General features: G+C 43.2%; 1 long non-coding RNA gene across 2 annotated transcripts in view; it reads left to right on the top strand.

Moving 5' to 3' along the window:
* Positions 1-415: 415 nt before the first annotated feature.
* LOC126509723 (uncharacterized) overlaps positions 416-13,716 on the top strand; it is a 14,426-nt gene continuing 1,125 nt past the window's right edge. Inside the window, exons 1-3 of one of the 2 annotated variants that reach the window (XR_007594240.1) lie at positions 416-486; positions 2,529-2,784; positions 12,163-12,310. This is a non-coding gene — a long non-coding RNA (uncharacterized lncRNA). Of the gene's footprint in view, positions 487-2,528; positions 2,812-12,162; positions 12,311-13,716 lie in introns of both variants that reach the window. The other variant, XR_007594241.1, reaches the window with a different exon arrangement.

The following is a 13,716-nucleotide window of genomic DNA, read 5'->3' as shown; positions in this document are numbered from 1 at the left end:
CAGGAATGTCTCTGAAACTATTTTTTCATCTCCACTAAGCTTTGGAACATCAGCCAGTTTTTTCTTTTCAGATAAAAATCAAGGTCATCTCACTTCAAGGTCTTTGAATAGATGTATAAAATCTGAGATTCGCATCAGGAATCTGATGAGGTACCACAGAGAAAAATCACAGCGAGACATTTATAAATATACAAGAAACTCTCAGAGAGGACGCGGTTGTGCCACACAGTCACCTGAAAACAACTTGTTTACTATGCTTGTGAGCGAAAGTAGATGAAGGACCTGAGCTTTAGGACCAGGAAGCAGCCTCTGTGTGAACTGGAAGGCGGGCAGCTTGTGAGGCTACACCATGGTGAGCAAATAGCAAACATCCGGGATCAGAAGTGGTAAGAGGCTCAAAGTCCATATGCACAGCCAGCACCCAACGGAGTCTAACAACTGCCCTGACAGCCAGATGCCCGAGGCACAAGTGCCCCAGAAAGCGAGGTACCAAGGGGTATATGATAGAGCATAATGAAGGTATAAGAAGGCAGGACAGACATCTAACACTGGCTATAGAGGAAAGAACAGGTCTTTGTTAGGGCTTGCATTTGATATGTCCCTCAAAAGCTTGTGTGTTGGAGGCTCTGTCCCCAGTATAATACTCCCAGGTAGAGCATTAGCAAAGGACTAGATCTAGATCGTGAGGGGTGTGACCTCCTCATTCCTGGGCTGACCTGGGACAGACTTTCAATTTGACAGCATTACTGAGTGTTGATGGTAATTTCACAGCATGGAGCCTAGCCAGGGGAGAGGGTCCACTGGGAGCCTGTCTTAGGAAGGCTTGTCTTGCCCTGGCTCCTTCCTAGGAGTCCCTTTGCTTTTTGGCTGCCATGACCTGGGCAGCTTTGCTCTACTGTGCACTAGCTGCCAAGAGGCTTTGCCTCAGCACAAGTGAGAGACAGCGGGGTCATGAGCCATGGAGTGAGCCAAGATGACTGTCCTAGGTGCTTGTCACATTGCAGACATCTGACCAGGATATCCTCTCTTCTTTGCTGGGAAGCTCTCAGAGCGAGCTTAGACAAGCTGCCTGAAGGTGGAGGACTATTGAGGCAGAGGTGTTTTTCTGATCAGGCTGGGGGCATTATCGGTCTGTATGGAAAGATATTCACAGCAACTCATCTTAAGAAAGCAAATAAAATGGTTTTACTGGAAATTATGTTGCTTGCCATGAAATTCCAGCATCACCGTTGCCATACACAAATGGCAACAAGCAGACATTTTTATCATATATTACATTATTGTGGTAACTAAGATCCCTCAAATATATATTTTTAAGCTTTTATAAGTTGTTTGGAGAGGAAAGACAGAGAATTCAACCCAGGAAATAATAAGAACATTTAATCCTTAATGTGTATGTATATGTATAAAAGTCGGCAAGACCTTCAGGGGGAAATTTGAAGGAAATATCCCTTTGGATCCGGACCTGCTGAGAAGGCTTAAAGTAAAGAGGGGCTTGATTTTTATCAGTGCTGCCTCCCTCTCCATGAATATATGTTTATGTCGACAGGTTCTGGAAGGTTGAAATCTAGGATGGACCCAGTCAGAGGCAGGTAGGGAGCGAGACAGGGAGAGGGGGATGGAGATGAATGCTTCTGCAAGCATCCAGTCTAAAGATGGACTAGAAAAGCTGCTCTCATGTGTACAGATTTTAATTCAGTTTATATCTTTTTATTTTTCTGATATCTTTCATTAAGGTAAGTTTTGCTCTGTATGGGGCCATAAGAACAAAAGGTAGGATCTGGGTTTGTATGTTATCATGATTTATAAAATTCTCAATATGCTAGGTGGATTCCCTCCCTTCCTGACCCCTCTTGGGTACCACCATAGGCTGACAACCAGGCTTCAGTACACTGTGGTGTCTCTTGTTATTTAGTAACATTTTATTTGATTTTCTATTTAACATAACATTTTGTTATGTGACTATAATTATGCTATGCTAAAGTAACTATGAGAAAAGAATGCTGTTATGTTTGATCTGGAGAGAATGGAACTATGTTACAAAATAAAACAGAGGCAATATTCAAGAAGATGACTTCATGTGAGCACGTGGAGTTCTGGCTGAATCATAATCCACCCCTACCACACACACACACACACACACACACACACACACACACACACACATTCTCCTCCTGGGAGTTTTTCTCAATAGTTGGGGTGGAGCAGCACTGAGCTATTCATTGTGTGAGCCTGCAAATGCGCCGTAGTTATGAGTGTGTGAAGTCACGCTGGATAATTTCTAAACAGGAATTGGCTGGCTGTCGTCGTGCATACTTATATTAGAGCCTGTGACTAAGAGGGGAATATGTAATTCATATGACACTCCATGGAATACACAAGACCTCAAAAGATAATGTGTCGTGTAGAGGGTACTGTGATCAAACAGTGGAGGCTGCACCGTGCAACCAGGGGAGGGTTGGCAGGAGCTTTAGCTTGTGACCCTCTGAAAGAGGGCCAGGGCTGGATATTTGTTTGTTTTCTCCCAGGGAATAAAGAGAATATCTTCCCTCTTTGAGAAGCAAAGCATTTTCAACAGTAGAAGGTTTGGAGTTGAGGAGTCCTGGGCCATGAAGTCAACTGACATGGAAGCCCGTGATGAGCCGACCGGCAACAGCCTCGTAGGACAGCGGGTTTGAGAAACACTGGAGCAGGTCAGACCAGTGGGAATTTGGTGAATAGCTGAGTAACGAGAAGCAAGGATGGAGCCAAAACTCAGAGGAGTAAACACCGTCAGATGACTGGGTGAGGTCATCCTGTGGTGAGATTCTGGTGAGGTTCTAACTGCACAGAGTGGTTGGTGCATAGCATGCTTTGAGACAACGCTTGAGTCGTTTTCCCGTGTTCTAAGGTGGCTGCAGTTTCTGCTAGGCTGGCCTCAGCTCTGACGCTCTACAGTTAGTGACAGGAGTCTTGGTCTCCGTCCTATCTCGACCCCTGGGTTTATTCTGACCATGTCATTGCTCTTCCTCTGACCAGTGTTCTTCTCAATAAGGGCATCCTGGTGGAGTGGGGAGCAGGGTAAGGTACAACAGAATATTCCGTGTCAGTGACAAAGTCACCGTCAGAAGTCCTGAGAGTCCTTCAGCTCCAGTCTCCCCAAATGGCTCTGAGATCCTCTGTCATCAGTGTGAGCCATGACTATAGATCTAGGTAGTCTAAGTACTTTACCTAGCCTTGAGAACTTGATTTTAAAATGTTCAGCAAATGGCTGAAATTGAAGATAGTACCCACCCCTAAGGACATACATATCAACCTATTATATACACACATATATATACGTACATACATGCATAGATATAAGCCTATGAAAATGTTTAATTTATAAATTAGGCAAGGTAAAAGCTAGATGGTAATGAATGATAATAACATCCAAAAATGATATCAAAGTGCTGTAATAAAATCACATCACTACTCTTGTGCTTTGGAGTCATGAATAAATAAGGCTCCCTGCACACAGCACCACAGTACCACGATAACCAACAAGCCTTCTTGATGATGAACAGGCAGGTAGCAAACCCAGCATGCATATGGATGAGTCGCGTCCTTGGTGGGAGGGAAAAAGAAGATTATTAACATTTCATTATGCTACTCGAATGGAGGGCTGAATTTGAAACTTGCTATTCAGTGCTGTTATCTTCCACTTAATATTTTCAACCTGTAGCTCACCAGGGGCCACTGAAATGTCAGGAAGTAAAATGAGATAAGAGGACAGGACACATAACATGTCTTTGAAACCGGTTTGTTTAGACAAGGGCACAACGACTGAAAATGAACTCCATGGAAATGCAAAAATAGGAAGAAAGTAAGGTGGTCATGGATCACTAACCAATCACATATTGTTCATAAGAGAGATAAGTTGGGAATATCATAATAACTCCATCAATTCATCCTCTTCCTTACCAATCATACTGACACGCTGTGTCTTCAGGTTCCTGTAAGTCACAATGCCTAAATACGGGTTCTGTGTCCAGTGTCTATTCAGATGCCAAGATACAATTGATCACATTAAAACAAAACAGAACCAAATTACTACAGTAATAACAAAATGGACCAGAGCAGACACATAAGATCTAATAAAGGCCAATCAGATAATGTCATAATGAAATTAATAGAAACAGAAATTTGGACTAGGGTATGATCCACAGAGCATGCAAGGTCAGTTGTTCACATATGAGTTACTATGTAAGGAGGGAGAGACTCCCGAGAAAGCCGGCATTAACAACACTGATACTCCACTTTGAAATTCATATTTTACCATCTTAGCAGACAGGGTTGGGGCTACTGCATGCACTGACACACAGAGATCACAGGGGAGAGGATGGACTTCCTAGAGTCAGTCCTCTGTAGCCATACGATCTCAGAGCCAGGCCAGCTGTGGCTGTGCTCTGGCTATTCTAAATTTTTGGAATTTTTGCCAGTAGCTATCCATCATTGGCAGATCACTGCAGCTCACGTCTTTCTCCTTTTGACTTTGTCTAATAACTAATATCTACAAAAATAAACCAATAAAAAGCAGACGCTTCTCCCTACCTGAGAAGCCCATAGTTTGTCTAAGGACCGCTGCCAGCAATCGCTCTGACTTTCTTCATCTGTGGGACACTGATATCCAGGAAGTGCATCTTCCTGGCTCTTGGGACTGCACACCAAGGGTCTGCTCGGCCCTTCACTGGCATCCCCTTCTATCTGTGTTCCAGCAGGAAGGCCTGTGGAGACTAAGTGCTTCCCACAACTCTAGGCCAAGTGTCTGGATCTTCTCAGCAGCCCTCCCGCCACACTTCTGAACCAGCAAACTCCATTCATTCAGTTTGAAAGTGCAACAGTTCCCTGGGCTTGGTGGTGCAGAGAAAGAGTCATTCGGAAACCAGAAACAAACAAAAGTATATTCTGAACGGTAGGGTTTCTGGTTTTTCTCAGACCTCTAAGTATGAACTCTAAGTATAAGAGGAGAGGGGTTATAACATTTGGACAGGGTACCTTATGCCACCAAGGGCTCCTAGTCATGACTAAGGTACCCTCACCCCGGAGGGGGTGGCGTTCAGTCAGGGAACGCCTTCCTCTCCACGTTCTTGAGAAGTTGGGATGGTTGCCAGATTTTAAAAATCAACAGAAGAGGCCACCCCAGCCTGAAAGCTTCTATTATACCCTGACCACACACTGAGTGTCTGGGCAGGCATTACTCAACATGAGATATTTACCTGCGTATCAGTCTCTACACAGGAAGTTAGAACGGGAAAACTAAAAGTATGATAGAGGGGGAGGGAACGAGGATTCATGACTTAGAGAAAGTTCCGAAAACTGTATTGGAGAAAGAGAAAAAGCAAAGAAAGCCGCTTGGGGCCTGATTTGATGGCAAAGACTAAAAACAATTAAATATTAAGCATTATATACATTAATACCACTATTATTTAGTATGTAGTCTAGTAAAAATGTAATATTGCAAAAATACATACTGTTACCAATTCTGGCTTATTAGTAGTACAACATTAACTACTAAATAAAACATTTGTCACATATAGTCACATCAAATGGTTTCTAAAATATACATTAGCTTTAAAAAATATATATCTGAATTAAACAGTATGATTGTATGATATGATTTTTTATAATATTTCAAATCTAGGCATCAAAAGAAAAAGTATTTTCCACCAGGCAGTCATAAAACTACCCAAAAATGAATAAAGTGGGCTGAGACTTTGGAAGGAGGAAATAAGACTCAGGCTGTTAGACAACGTCTGATGGCAAGCAGGCAAATGCAGAGCTATCACTGAACTTCAGCGGGGAGGATGGCAGGGCTATGGTGACGGAAACCTGGATGAGCTCTGGCATCGTACCTTTGCTTCCTCCTCCATAAAACCCCAAGGAACTTGGGGTTCTAGAACTTTCAGTGGTGTGGTTTTGTCTCCATTTGTGGGTTTTATTTCAGTATGTGACTATGCTCAGGACACTACACCTTTGAGCAAAATCAACTGGACACATTTGAGCCCTCGTCTAATGCTGAGTCCCCGAGTCCTGGTAAAACCTCCAGCCAAAGCATTTTTGACTTGTCGCTGGGATATGTAGACATATGGACCCCCTGAAAACAAGCATGCACTATCAAGGGAAAAAAAAGACAAAAGAACAAGAGAGTAGAAAGGACAAGAGAGGAGAAAGGACAACCTATTTCAGGGCACAGCTGAAGACACCGTGTATCTGGAGACTCTGCAGCACAGATTTGAACGAGAATGTCTCTCCTGGGCTCATATATTTGAATACTCGGTCACAGTTTGTAGACCTCTGGGGGAAGGGTTAGCAGGTGTGGCCTTGTTGGACGAGGTGTATCACTGGATGCAGGCTTTTAGGTTTCAAAAGCCCAAGAAAGACCTTCCCTGTTAGTTTTCTCTTCTCCTAGTTGTGGGTAATGATGTAAGCTCTCAGCTACTGCTCCACCATGTCTCCTGGTACCTCTGAAACTGTAAGCCCCAGATTAACTTTTTTTGGTCAGTTGCCTTGGTCGTGATGTCTTACCATAGCAACAGAAAAGAAACCAACAAGACACACAGTAATGACATCAAGCTGTTGGTGCCTGGGATTCTTCTGCGGGTCTCTATTTTTGCCTTTTTTCAGTCAGAAGTTTAGGGAGGGTTTGTCTTGTAAAGAATACTGAGATTTGTTGGAGGAGGTCGCTTGTTTGTTCCCAGCGCACAGCCACACAATAACCAAACAGAAACTGTATTAATTAAATCGCTGCTTAACCTATTAGCTCTAGCTTCTTATTGACTAGCTCTTACATCTTAATTTAACCCATTTCTATTAATCTGTGTATTGCCACATGGCTGTGGCTTACCAATAAGATTCCATCTAGTTTGTCTCTAGCGGGGCTACACGGCTTCTCACCGATTGTGCCTTCTTTCTCCCAGCATTCAGTTTAGCTTTTACCACCTAGCTCTGTTCTGCCCTACTATAGACCCAAAGCAGTTTCTTCATTAACTATTAAAAGCAACACATATACAGAAGGACCTCCCACACCAGAGGGTTGGAGAGATGGTTCAACAGGCAAAGACACTTGTCATTAAGTCTGACTACCTGAGTTTAGTCTTCCAGACTCACCTAGATGAAGGAAGGAACCAACTCCCACAAGTTTTCATCTGACCTCCACACATGCACCATGGCATGCATATCAAACTCATAAATAAATTAAAATGTAATTTATTTTTTAAACTCTAGAAATAGTTCACTATTCAGTTCTTAGCAACAATGTAGTTTTGTGGCAGAATCACCGTGTTCCTAAGTTAAGACAGAAAGAATAAGGTTCTCCCCTAAACCGAAATACAGAACTTCTAAATGCTAAGATGATTTGGGGGTGGGGTGTTCTGAGTAACTTAAAATGCCAGAAGAGATCAGAACAAGGTGGGTTGTTGCTTTCTCAAGATACTTGGCAAAGAAAACTGAAGCAAAAGCTAGGGTTAAGCAATCAAGTAGAGGGGCCCTGACATGATGGAGAGACCCCGGCATCAGATCCAGACCTGGAGAGCAGACGTGCCCATCGCGGGGGTGGGGGGCGGTGTAATAAGTACATGGGAGAAGAGCAGAGTGTGTGCAGAAAAGGAGATCTAGAGCCTGATTGCCATGGTGCAAGAGAGACGCAGAGACAGGAAAATCCAAGCGAAGGAGGCTGAAAGAGAGAGAATCCACTTTAAAAATATTCATCCTGGTACCTCCCTCGGGAAGTCAACATGTGGAAAGATGTCACCAACAGATGTCAGTCTCTCTAAAGAACGGCAGGAGAGAGAGAGTCACTCTGGGCGAAGAGCCTCTGGCTCTGTGATTCTTTGAATGACAGTTAAGCTGGTCTGGAAGGCATTGTGGTTTTACAGCTATGTGTGCAGGTCCTTCTGAAGACAATCTTCCATTTGTACAGCTATGCACATATTTGTTGTCTTTAGAAATAGGAGACAAAATCTGGGCATACACAGGCATGCGTGAGAGGAAGAAGCCCCTCTGACACACATCCTCCTGAAGGGGGCTGGTCCGTGTCGCATAGAGTGTGAAGTTTGCTTCTAAAACCTTGATGATACCTGTAGTGATCATGACAAGATCTCTCGGTGCCGAGGCTAGGAAACCCTGACTACTGAGGTACTCCTGTGTTTTCCGTTCCCCCTTCCAGTGGAGGTTACAGCTTCCGGCCTGCTGCAGCTCTGAACCATACAGAGTGAGATGGTTTTGTCACCATAAGGAACGCTGATGTGCTGATGGGCAACATTTCTACTTGAAGTTCCGCCAGCTTTTATCATGATGGATGATAAGATGAAAAAACAACCCTCTAGTGAAACAGCAATATATTTGAGAGGAGGAAAAATTACAACCTAGAGTGATTTTGACTGCAGGAATAAACATTTCAGGCATAATAAAATTTTAATATGGAACTGTTGACAGATAAAAGAATGTTAGTGAACCCAGAATAATTAAGCTACATCAATGTCATCTGATTTGTATGTCAGGATCCTTTGGCCTTTTGCTCGACTATCTACATCCACCATCTAAAGGGCTATTGTTCAACTATCTGTCAGAGCTCGTCCTGAAAGAGAGGAAACTGACCAGACAAGAAGAGGATTCCACACAGCCCTCCATTTTCTAGGTGGATGAAAGAAAGAAAGGGGCTGCTGGTTCACATTGTTAGCAGGGAATCGCTCTCCCCTCCATCCTGAAGGTCATATTAGCTAGTTTTGAAATTTATCTAACAAGAAGGTCATATTTTTGTTTCTAAAATGTTCCAGGTCAGGAGATCCATAAGATCACAGATTCTGGAAAACTATTTGCCCCGAGAGGCTTCAAGTTCTTATTCAGCGTCCTCATATGATTCTCCATCTGCCCTCATGCCAGCTCTGGAGCACGTGCCACCGAATCACGGGAGGGCTTCATTCCCTCTGCTTCATCAAAGTCTAGCACGATCTCCTGCGAACCTCTCCCCGGGACTTGTATTCAAACTTGAATTTCTTCTCTGTGGTCCCCTGGATGTTGTCTCTCAGGCAAACTAACACATCAGATATAGTTTCTATCAATGATAGAGATGTCATTCCAGCTCATGCTGAGACATCACTTAGGTTCTATATAACCGGCTCCCCAGGGAGACAACACAGCCATATGGTGATGATACAGCATCACTAAAGAGAAGCCTGGGCTCCCTGGAGCCAGTCTGTAGCCCAGCTTTGGACTCACTCCAGTGAGTATATTTATTGTCCAAAATGATAATTACTGAGGCATTAATTTTTTGTTTGACTTTAAAGCCAATATATGTTATACAACAATTAATAAGGAAAGCGAGCTCATCTTAAAGCTTCCTTTGCTTTCATGGCTGACATTTGTCTAATGCACTAGTCAGGTCAGAAGTAGATTGAATTTTTTTCCAGGATTTGGCCATGCAATCTGAAATTCCATTATTATTCTCATTACAAAGACGATCAAGAAAGCTCAGCGCAATCCTGCAACTTTTCCAAGGTCACAACTGTTTATTGTAGAAGATTTACCAATTATCACAAGAATAAAGAAGAAAAGTGGGATTTTCTGTAAAATCACCACCTGAACTCACCACCGTGAACACTCTGATACGTTTTTGTTTCTAAATGCTCCTTGGAGGAGAGTCTGGCTGGGAAATGTCCCCCTACATTTTATGTGTTAAGTGCCAACTTCATACATGGATTAATATGTAGGTAAATATACAGCTGAAAGAACTGTTAGGAAGGGGAAGCTTTCAGGGGGAAGTAGGTCACTATGAATTGATCTCTGGAGGGCACAGGATGCCCTTGGACCCTTCCTCTCTGGTTCTGCCTGCTTCCTGTTGCCAGGAGGTGTGCACCTCTGCTCTAACACAAGTTCCCTGGTACCACATTCTGCCTCTGCACACACAGACCAGAAGCAACACAAGCGAGTATGACAGAAGCATCTGTCTAAATAAATCCTCACTCCCTTGCTTCCCTGGGCATTGTCATGGTGACAAGGTCGCTGACACTGCCTTTCACTCAGCTCTATGCAGAATGACCCGCCTCATTTGTAAGTAGGGGTGGAGCAGTACCATGTAGCTTTAATGTGTTCCCAGTAGCCTGTCTTGTACAGTCAGAATCCTTATAGAACTTCTGGAGCTCAAAAGGAGCCTGAGCCCGGGTTCTGATGTGCCAAAACCTGCGATGTAATTGCAAATTGCTGTTCCTGACAGATGGCTTCTCTGTCTAGCAGAATGTGAGACCCTGGCTGAGCTCTTTAACCTTCTAAAATCTGTCCCTGCTCTGTAAAATGACATTACTCCTTACCCTTAACAAGTACTGAAAAGATTAATGGTCCCGCAGGCAAACAAAACCCGTCCCTGGGTGTCGGAGGCAGAGCTATGCTCACTAGGTCACATTGTGTGCATTCCCACTAACCACTCCCCTTTAGGCCTATAAATGTGTGTGTTAAAGTGGGTTATATTAGCTTATTGCCAAAGTTCATTTGGCCGGTAAGTGTAGATGTAAGGCTACATGATTGCAAGATTATCTTGAAAGATTTTAGAAAATTATCAACCAAGTCTCATGATGTGGAAGCAACACTTGGAAAGTTTTGTCTATGGCTACACAGGTGGAGTCAGTCCCCCCCGCCCCCGCTTTCTACTTAACACCTTTTCCTGACACAATGCAGGTGAAACCAGAATTCTAGCTCAACCCTCTAGTTACCCTCCTCCAGCTGTCCCGACTCTTTGGTGTCACACACACACACACACACACACACACACACACACCACTACACTACACAGGTGGGACCACCCCTCCTCCTACCCCTCTTGACTTACTCTCTCCCCCAACCACCTGGCATTGCTAGGTAGGAATTAGGGGTGAACTCTTGACCACTTCATCTAAGTGGTTTCTTGTCTTGATCTGGCTATGTGCACACTAAAGATTATGTCATAGATCATGTTGTTCTTAGAATAAAAGAGCAACATATTCAGGAAACTTATGTGTAGTGCAGTAGACTAGGAATTGTCCTTCTGACATATTGTATGCACTTTTTCATTTGATTTGAACTCTTGAGAAGGAAAGGGATGGACTTAAACTGAGTGTAACTGGATACAGGCACATAATACATGTGTGTGCATCTGGACGTGAGTGTGTGCATGGTCAAAAGGTATTTACAACATGGACTATTACTACATTGAGTAAGCCCCTTGCACATGTGCTAACACATAAAACAGGGCAAAGTTCAAGGGGGTCATAGCAGAGTACTGAGGCTTTCGGACAGCTGCAGGATCCTGGAAACGAGGATTGCTGCAGTGTGTGATGTTCCAGGAACTGTGATTCTAGGCTTAAAACTAAAAAACATCCCAGGATTCCCAGAGGCAGCCCGCTGTCTTTGTTGATAAAGAGACGTGAATCTGTAAAAAGGTGGACTCTCTGCTGGCCTCTGATGCGGCAGCAGCTGACAGGAATTTATCAGGATGAGTCTGCAGTCCAGAGGAGTGTGCAGACCCTGACTCACACCTGCAGACTGCTTCCCGTGACCCTGGAGAATGTTCCAGTGCGATTTAATGAAATCTGGTGCCGTGCCAGAAGAATGTGTTGCAAGGTTGATGAAATCTGATGGGCATTCTGCCTGGGAAGATTCTAAGAAAATGAACCAATGTTTTCCACTGTGGCTATCAGGTCAAGGGAGCTGCAACTCTGATTAGCAGAGACGGGTCCACTGGGTATTGATACAATTGGTATTTAATAGGATATTGTATTAAATCTACTATCTTTCAATATAAACATCCCAGGGTAACATCAGACCATTTCAGTGAAAAACAAGTTGTTGCCTGTGTGGTATCAGCATTATTTTGACATGGGGCTGGGCATCTTGTTAAATCTAATCCTAATCCCTAAATCTCATCTTTTCTTTCTTAGCATCCCCTCACCTCCTGAGGAGGTTTGACTTTAGGAAGATTGGGAATGGATTCCTTCTATTTAGAGTTCTTTGTCTACATCTTATTTTCTAAAGCGTGTATTTATTCAAGTGTTTAACTTAGATTTCCTGATTAGCCTTTATTTTTCACAGGGCCGTGCGTAAAAGAGTTGGCATTTGTGCATCTACTCCAAGTATTTATAATATTATCTCCTTTGAACTATTCCTCTTCTGCAGATGCCCTCCGTGGATATGTTTTGTTCTCATGCTACCAGATTTCTCTTGATTCTCTACTCTCCATCCTTCCAGTGCACAGGAGATGTTGATGGATGATAATTATGTGTCATCACTTTGCCTCCTGAGTGACAACTGAGTATACGAGCAGGTACTCAATAAATATCGCTCCTATTTCCCTTGATGGCTAAGAGAGGAACCCTAGTGCCACCCAATCAGTAGCTATTTTTATATTATTCGAAATGAAACAATTCACGTGAAATGGCAAAAGGCAAGAAAATAATTTGTACTAGAGGAAACTGCTTCCGAACCAAAGGCTGTTGGTAATGCTTCCAAGCAATGGGAACCTTGCAGTGTTACACTTGGAGAGCCAGGGCACCCCTTCCGCCATTGCTATGAATCCTCACCTGCTGGCTCACACTGGCTGCCTTTTCCAGGCATTTGCCTTCTACTCCACCGTTGCTATCAGAGTATCAGAGGGTCCAAAGCCCAGCTGCTTGCCTCAAGTTAGGACCCCTGGTTGCTGCGAGTGCCCAGTGGATCCAGCTGAAACTGAATCCTCCAGGGTTCCAACCCCTGCTCAGCTTTGTGCCACACCCAGGGTGACTTCAGTTCTCCTTTTCTCAAAGAAGACTCCAGAAAACTCACCACCTCAGTCCTGACCTCAAGCTCTGCCTCTAGGAACTCAAAGTCAAGATGCTCTGAAATAACCACATACCCTGTAGCCTACATAGGCTGTATGCTCTTCTTGCCTAATGATTAATAAAAGCAAACAGCAAGAGCAGAACACAGTGGTGAAATTATCAAATGGTTCATTAACAAGCCCAAGATATGCATTATAAAAATATTTACAGGACGATAAAAACTTCACATATCTTAATCAAGGTAAACCATTATGCAGTTTCTTCAAGTATAAACAGAGAAAAATGAATCTTTTGTATTAACAATATGGCAAAAATATTTGCATGACTTACCTTGTGAGAAAAAACAAATGTTAGCTTTTGATAAAAAAAAAACATGAAGAAACAAAACAATAATGATGATTAGAAATGAGCCTTTGCCCTTCATTTTGAAATGCCTCCTCATTAGCATGTGAAAGCTGGTCTTGTCATTTCTAACCAAGGGACACACATCTTTTTCTATGATTTCCTGTCTTTAAAGTGTTTTCAATGTCACATATATTATCTTGCTGGTTCTCCAAGCAGACAGAGAATCTGAATACTCTTCTCTTCTCTGATAGAATGTGAAACTCTCCAGATTCTATCCACTCACATTGTCCTTTTGATTGTCCAGGAACCTCTTTAACATGACAGCCTAGAGCCCATACCAATCTGTTTACCCTAAGCCTTTCAGGGAAAAGGATCTGGATAGTCATGTCTGAGAGCATCCAGATGTTTCTAATATGTCCCTAGTTGAAGAATACGAGATTAAGGAAAATGGCTAAGTCTCTCCAGCTGCTAAGTTCGAGTCATTTTGAGCCAGGCTTAAAAGTTCCAAATTGTCACTGGTTTAGAAGAGAAAACTATGACAGTAAACTCAGTGTTTTACATATATATT

The sequence above is a fragment of the Alexandromys fortis genome, unplaced genomic scaffold (assembly GCF_014885135.2).
Source record: "Alexandromys fortis isolate MF-2015 unplaced genomic scaffold, M_Fortis_MF-2015_v1.1 scaffold_87, whole genome shotgun sequence".
Lineage (NCBI taxonomy): Eukaryota > Metazoa > Chordata > Mammalia > Rodentia > Cricetidae > Alexandromys > Alexandromys fortis.
Note: the sequence above shows the minus strand (reverse complement) of the source record. Positions and strands in the feature narration are given on the sequence as shown.